Consider the following 7549-nt stretch of genomic DNA (forward strand, 5'->3'; position numbering starts at 1 on the left):
AGAATTCCCCCTGGGATGATGGTCTAGACAGGGCTCACCCTTCCCTCTGCTCTGGAGGAGCTTCTGCTTCCCCTTGAGGAAGAGGAAATGCTCTGCCTGTTTATTTTGGGACTGAGGATGTGTGGTGTGGGTGCCTAGGATGGGTGCCAGGATATGTCTTCTTGCAGGGGCCATGGTGAGAAAAAGGTGTCCTGGTGCCCGAGGGGCCATTCGAACCAACCGTAGAGTGGAGAAAGAAAGTGCCTGAGCAAAGTCTAGTGAACAGGAGCAGGTTAGAGACTGGCTTGGTGGCACCTGCTCGGAAGCTGAAGGGGCACCTGAAGAGACCCACCCAGGATAGAGACCGACAGACAGACAGACAATAGATATGTAAATTAGAGCCAGGTGTTTCCCACCTGCCTGTAATCCCAGCGCTCAGGAGGCTGAAGCAGGAGGATTAGAGGCCAGCCTGGGCTATATACAAGACTCTGTCTCAAAAACTAAACTAAACAAAGCAGCAATGAAAAACCCCACAAGTCATTACAGTGACTTCCACGACAAATCAGCACAAAGAGCTGGGCTTTGAACTCATCTTCTGCACACTATTGTCTATCTTCCTTACCTTCTACTTAAAGGCATTTTTCTAGGCACCATTTCATGTTCATAATGACATATTATTATTTTGTTTCATTAGTTTTATATTTATTTCTATCTTCATTATTAAAAAAAACAAAACACCAAAAAAAGCCTTTTGGTGATATGAATATGCCGTATCATTATTATCATCATTTTATTATTAGTGTGTATGTGTGTCCATGTGCGGCAGATGGTTTTGAACGTGGACAACCGTGGGTCTCAGTGTTTGCGCTCCATCCTTGTTTGGGAGGAGGATCTCTGTTGTTTTTCCACTGCATATGCCAAACTGGCTGGCCCACGCGTTTATGGGAGCTCTCCTGCCTCTACATCCCATCTGCCCTCGTAGAGGTTCTGAACTTACAGATGTTTTTCTGGATCTTAAATGGATCCAGGGGATTTGAACTCAGGCCTTCATGATTGTATGGTAATCGCCTTGCCTACTGAGCCATCTCCTCAGCTTCATACGACATTATTTTGATTAAAAGTCTGTCCCTAGGTAGATGGGCTTCTCCCTTCCTGTTCCTCTTGGTGTAGGTGAATCAGACACTCTTTGACGCTCTGTCCTTCCATCTCTTTCTTCTTGTCTCTTCTCTTCTGAGACAAGGTCTTACTCTGTAGCCTAGGCTCACCTGGGACTTATTCTGTAACTCCAGATGTCCTTGAGTTTTGCAGGATTCCTGCAGCCTCTCAGCGCTGGGATTACAGAAGCCTCCTTGCCATGGTGTGAAGCGGGTTCTCACTGGGGCCAGGGACACTGTCAGAGCTGGAAAGTCCAGGAGCCAGGATAGGTCCTCAGAAAGTGGCTGATGACAGGGGCCAGGTTAGCTCCTCAAGTAGTGGCTGGTGACAGAGGGCTGTGTTCCCTGAGCAGCAAATAGGAAGCACATTCATCACACTTTAACTCTGTGTCAGACCCGCCTGCCCCTTACACACCTCATCGGAACGTCACATTTTAGAGGCGAGGGCCCTGAGTCTGGGGCCAAAGTCTGTGGAAGAAAAGCATGTTGTAAGCATGTTGTATAGGCCTGGCTGATCCCACCTGGTGTGTGTGTGTTGACACCGCCAGGCGGTACCCAGTGTGTGTTGGTTGGCTCTGCTGGGCAGTAGCAGGCACTTCCAAAGGACCTCCTTCCCATCTTGGAGCCTCTTCCACTCTGCAAGAGGAAGCTCCCTCTCTCAGGACCCCTCCCCCACCCTTTCCTCACTGTCACAGCACAGTGCATGGTCGAGACCTGCACGCTTCCTCCAGCACATCTGTCTTCAGCGTCTCCCATGTCTTCTGCTCCCGCTCTAATTTCACACATCATCATTGTCCTCCGGGTGATTGCAATTGCCTCTTCGTTGGCCTTCCCAGGGCCTTCTGGTTTCTTCTTCCCCACACCCACACTGCAGCTGGGATGGTCTTTTTTTTTTTTTTTTTTTTTTTTTTTTTTTTAATTTTATATCACACTCCTTTTTCAAAGCCTCAAGAAACTGTCACCCAAACCCTAACTGCCTTCCTTGGCTTAGGAAGCCCCACAGAAAGTGGTTCTGCTCCTTCTCAGCCCTCCATGCTGCACTGACTTTTCTCTGTCGAGTGTGCTGGCCGTGGGGTGAGAGGTTGCTGTGTTTTACCTTTGGCTGCTTTCCCTCTTAGCTTGGAACACCTAGCTTCTCATCACTCCAAGCTCGATTTATCGCTCGTTTCTCAGAGGGGCTTTCCCAGACCACCTGTGACAAGTAGCTGCTCAATTGCTCGCTGTCACGTCTGCCTGTTTTAATGATCGGCATGCTTACCAAGACTGGCGCTTTTCACGTTCCGCTCTTCACTCACTCACTTCCTGCGTCTTTCTGTCTGAATTCGTCCCAGTGCTGAGGATGGGGCTGCTGGATCTGTATGCACTGAATAAACTTCTGAGTGGAAAAATGACATTTTCATCTGATTAGCTGATTCAACTAACATTTATAATCTGTTAAGAGCTAGAGGCTAAGCTTTGTGGATAAGCAAGATACAGCAGCCCTCAAGAACTATTTGACTTATAATGTCTGAGGCCTGCTCTAAGATAGCTCCAAAAACAGCGCGCAGGATTCGTGTCCTGGGGATGTGTGCAGCTGGTGAGTGCTTGCTGAGAATGTGGGAAGCGCTGGATTTTACTCCCAGCACTGAATAAGCCAGGCATGGCAGTACACACTTGTAATCCCAGCACTCAACACGGGGGAGGAATATCAAAAGTTCAACGTTATCTTTAGTTATTTATTGAATTTAAAGTCTGCTTGAGCTAAGTGCAACCCTGTCTGTTTAAAAAAAAAAAAAAAAAAGGAAGGAAGGAAAGAAGGAAGAAAGACAGGAAGGAAGACGTGGAACAAAGGAAATGACTGGCCAAATGTTGATGACAGTCAGGGCAACATGAATGCTATTATTTATTTTTTAAATATCCACAATAAAAAATGTTTTATTTTATTAAAAATAATGAAGTGCCTATGCTGTTGTAGATTGTTATGAATGGTTTCACCAGAGAAACCCTTGAGTGTCTAAACATTTACTGAGCATCTAATACATGTGTGGCCACTGAGCTAAGCACTGAGAATGTAAGAAGCAACACCACTCTTGATTTCAGGCAGCGTGCATCCCAGCCCATCCCAGCCGAGGGACGGAGGGGCAATTGCTAAGTGAAAGCATAAACAGAGGGTGGCAGGAGCGGGTCTGAAAGAGACCTCCCAGGGTGTGAGCTTCAAGAAATAGTGTAGATGAAGGGCAGACAGGGACAGGGAGAGCAGCATGCACGGTGGTTCAGCATCTTAAAAACAAAACAAAACACCACAACAAGAAAGGACCTTGCGGGCTGGAGAGATGGCTCAGAGGTTAAGAGCACTGTCTGCTCTTCCAGAGGTCCTGAGTTCAATTCCCAGCAACCACATGGTGGCTCACAACCATCTATAATAAGATCTGGTGCCCTCTACTGTCATGCAAATAGAGTACTCATATGTAAAATAAAGAAATAAAATCTAAAAAAAAAAAAAAAAAAAAAAAAAGAAAGGACCTTGCTCACCTGAGGGTCCCAGAGGAGACCAGTGCTCTCAGACAAAAGAACAAGGAACAAAGTGGGAAGAAAACAGAGAGAGAGAGAGAAAGAGAGAGAGAGAGAGAGAGAGAGAGAGAGAGAGAGAGAGAGAAGGCTAAACCAGTGAGCAGGCCAGACTCACAGGGATTTGAAAGTCATGTTAAAAAATTGGAACATGAAGCAGGGCGGTGGTGACGCACACCTTTGATCCCAGCAGAGACTGGCACATCTATGAGTTTGAGGCCACCCTGGTCTACAGAGTGAATTCTAGAACACCCAGGGCTACACAGAGAAACCCTGTCTCAAAACAAAAAACAAACAAACAAAAGATTTGGAAGCTTCAATTTAAAGGGGGATGCAGGGAGGTGGCCCAGGATGCAGGCCCTGGAGGTCAGGAAAAGTGCAAGAGGCAAAGGCAGTTGGGCTAGGCATTCATGGGAAGGGTAACAGAATGAACTATAATCCGGAGGGAGAAAGTCCAGGGTATTGAGGAAGTAGCCAGTGTGTGCGTGGGAGGAACCCTGGTGCTTGGAGGGGTGTAGAGGGCAATAAGTGGGAAGGTCAGAGACAAATGCCAGCCACCATATTCTAGGAGTCTGGACTTTACTCCACAGACAACGGGGAGCCACTGAAGATATTTTGATCATCAAGGAGATATGATCAGAGCTGTACAGGATAGCTCAGTTCAGAGCACAAAGCTGTCCATGGGAGAGGCAACGAGGGTCCTCTTTAAGACTCAGTGATCTGTCAGGCACTGTGCACCAGCCATTACACCCAACACTAGACGTACAAAGAAGACTGCCCCTTCTGACCTCGTAGCAGACTAAAACAAAATGTCAACACAGTGGATCAAGCTCTTAAGAAAGGGGTTCACACGTATACCCACAAACATACAAAAAGGAAGGAAGAAAAGAATGAACAAATGAAAGAAACAGGCTGGAAGGGACGGTCGTCAGAAAGGGCTTACAAATGATACGAGGTTTCACTGAGTTCTTCCTCCCTCCTTCCCTCCTCCACTCCCACCCTCTCTTTCCCCCTCCTTCTTCCTTCTCTTCTTCCTTTCTTCCTTCCCATCTGCATGTCATCCTGCGGTCCTGGGGATTGAATCTAACACCTCCTACAAAGCAGGCAAGCAATAGGCCACTGAGCTACTCTCTGGCCTTTCTCGAGGCAGATGGAGCTGGGGAGAAGGACAGCCTAAGAGACGAGGAGGAGTGTAGCACACAGACCATGAGGGTTTGTTTCTCCAGCTTTGTTTTTATCACTGTGGCAATGGACCCTCTTGGCTGTTGAATGAATAAACCTAAGGTCTTTATTCCCTGGTGGGGGGGGGGTGTCCTTCTCTCAGGTCCTACCTCAGTGAAATATGTTCTCTTTGTCTTTTTCTCTGTCCTCACTGACAACTTTGGATGTAGTAAACAATTCATTATCTTCAGCTGTGTCTATTTGAAGGCTAGGTTGGTGGCACTAACCTCCTGTGTGACCTTAGTGCTTGGGAGGATGAGGCAGGAGTAGCATAAACTTGAGGCCAGCTTGGATCACATAGTGCGTTTCTAGTCAGTCTAGGCAAGAAAGTCTCAAAAATCAGATAGCAGGCAGACAGACAGACAGAGACCAGTTGATCAATTTTAAGAGGATGAGCACAGTCAGATCTTCATCTTTCTGGGTATCAAAGAGAGTGATAGGTCCATTCTGGCTGGTGCAGAATTATCAAAAGAGGTCCTAGTTTAGGTTTCCGGGTTTGCATAATAGGTCAACTTATTGGGGCACAGAATATAGAAGCATTCAGGGCTATAGAGATTTACAGTTTGATTTTGTGTGTACAAGGGTATAGAGGCCAAGAAGCCTTGGTAGATCATGCTAACCTCAGGGGTCTGGGCTTGAGTCCACAGACAGTAGGGAGCCGCTGAAGGTTTTCTGGTCACCGAAGAGACGTGATCACAGCTATCCCTTAGGCCTGTATGAGAAGGCAGTTATGTAAGAGGCGGTGTGAGCCTGACTTTACTACCCAACAATTTATTGAGTGCATATGAATGCGCTTGGGTGGAAGGGGAGCCATCAGATAGAAATGTCCTGGAGGCAGCTGTATATACACATCTGTGGTCAGAACAGAGGCCTGAGCCAGACGGATGCAACTGGGAATCAGGAGGAGATAGATGATGGAGGTCTAGGCCCCCCAGAAGAGCGTGTGGCAGACAGCAGTCAAAGCAGGCTAAACCTGAACATTTAGGAGATGGGCTGAAGAAGTGGAACACAGAAACCAGCCTTAAAAGAGGGCTGGGGCCATAGAGTGATAGGGTAGGGGGGACACTGGACAGGATACTCAAAGGAAGTGAGGAGCTATGCCCTGAGGAGGCAAACCTGTGCAGGCGTATTCCAGGCATGTGGGGACATAAGCATCTTTTCAGTAATTCTTGTCCTTTAGCTTGGAATACTAAGGGGAAAAAAAAAACAACCCACACACTTTCACATCAATCCTGGTGCCATTGAGTGACCTGGCCCAACCCTTCACCATTGTCCAAATGCGTCAGGGGAAGCCACCTGGCAGGAAGGAGCCAGGTGGAGCAGAAAGCAGCCAGTCTTAGAGTCAATAACTGGCGATAAGACCAGATGTGTGGCAACATCAAATAATCAAGAACTGGCGTCATCCCAGGTAGCGTGGTCAACTGTCTTCAGTGTGGAGACAAGGAAGGAGTGTCCCAGACACCTGGGAGGGGCAGGGGAAGGGGCTTGGGTTTTTGGAGTGGGCCAGGCACGTGCTAGACTCTTCCTGTGTCCTCAACTTTTCCTTCAAAAGGTGAGAAAGCTGGGGTTCAGAGAGGTCAGATCACATTGCCTGAGGTTACAGTGACTGGATGACTTAGGCTTTGACTGGAGAAGGAAGGTCAAAGCCGCTGCCTCAGGGAGCGCTTGGTTGACACTTTAGTCTGTCCATGCTAGTGCCCTGAAGTTCCACATCCGAACTCCAGATGGACACTGTCACAAGCCTTCCCACCGAAGCTGGAGCTGGTCGGGAGTGGTGGCTCACTGACGAATCAGTGGCCTCGTTAGGCATTCTTCATAAGTGGTTACTGTGGGTGGGTGCTGGCTTCTAAGCCAGACTTCCGATTTTATTCACACCTGCTGTCTCACTCTCTCCTGGGGTTTTTGCCAGACTTTTTGCCACTCCCAGCATGGGGTGAGGTGACCTGGCAGCTTACAATGAGGAGCCTGTCAGACTTACTGACCCAAGATCTGGCAGGCTGTCAAGAACACTGGAGATGAACCCTTTTCAGCCAGCCCGGGAGACCCTAAAGGACCCCATCCAAGCCTATGTGCAGGCCAAACAATGGTAAAACCTAAAGGCTACTGGGTGGTTCTCTGTTATACAAGTTTAGGCCTTAAGTTATAGGCCTTACTTGTATTGTTTTCTATAATCCTTAAACCACGCCAGGATCAGGTGGAATGACTGTGCTCATTCTGTACTCAGTGAGCTCAGAGAAAAGTATGAACAGCCAGAATATACCAAGTGGATCTGAATCAGAACCCAGACAGGGTACCCCCAGGTCTCTCACTTCCTCTCTGTCTCTGCCCCCAAGGCCCTTGACATAGATGCCCTGATCCCTAAGGAGTCCTCCCTCTCCTTGTGTTTTTCTTTCTCTCTGACATAAGCCTGGACTGGCTTTGAACTCTCTATGTAGCTGAGAGTGACCATGAGCTGCTCTTGATCCTCCTGTAACTCACGGTGAACTTACAGACACATGTCACCATGCTGAAATGAATGCAAGGCTTGGGTTTGAACTCAGAACCTTGTGCATGCTGGACAAACACTCTACTAACTGGGCTACATCCTTAGTCCCTCCTCCTCTTTTCAGAGGTAAAGAAAAGACTGTCCAAAGGTGCAAAATGATAGT

Source organism: Meriones unguiculatus, chromosome 7 (assembly GCF_030254825.1).
Source record: "Meriones unguiculatus strain TT.TT164.6M chromosome 7, Bangor_MerUng_6.1, whole genome shotgun sequence".
NCBI classification, from domain to species: Eukaryota; Metazoa; Chordata; class Mammalia; order Rodentia; family Muridae; genus Meriones; species Meriones unguiculatus.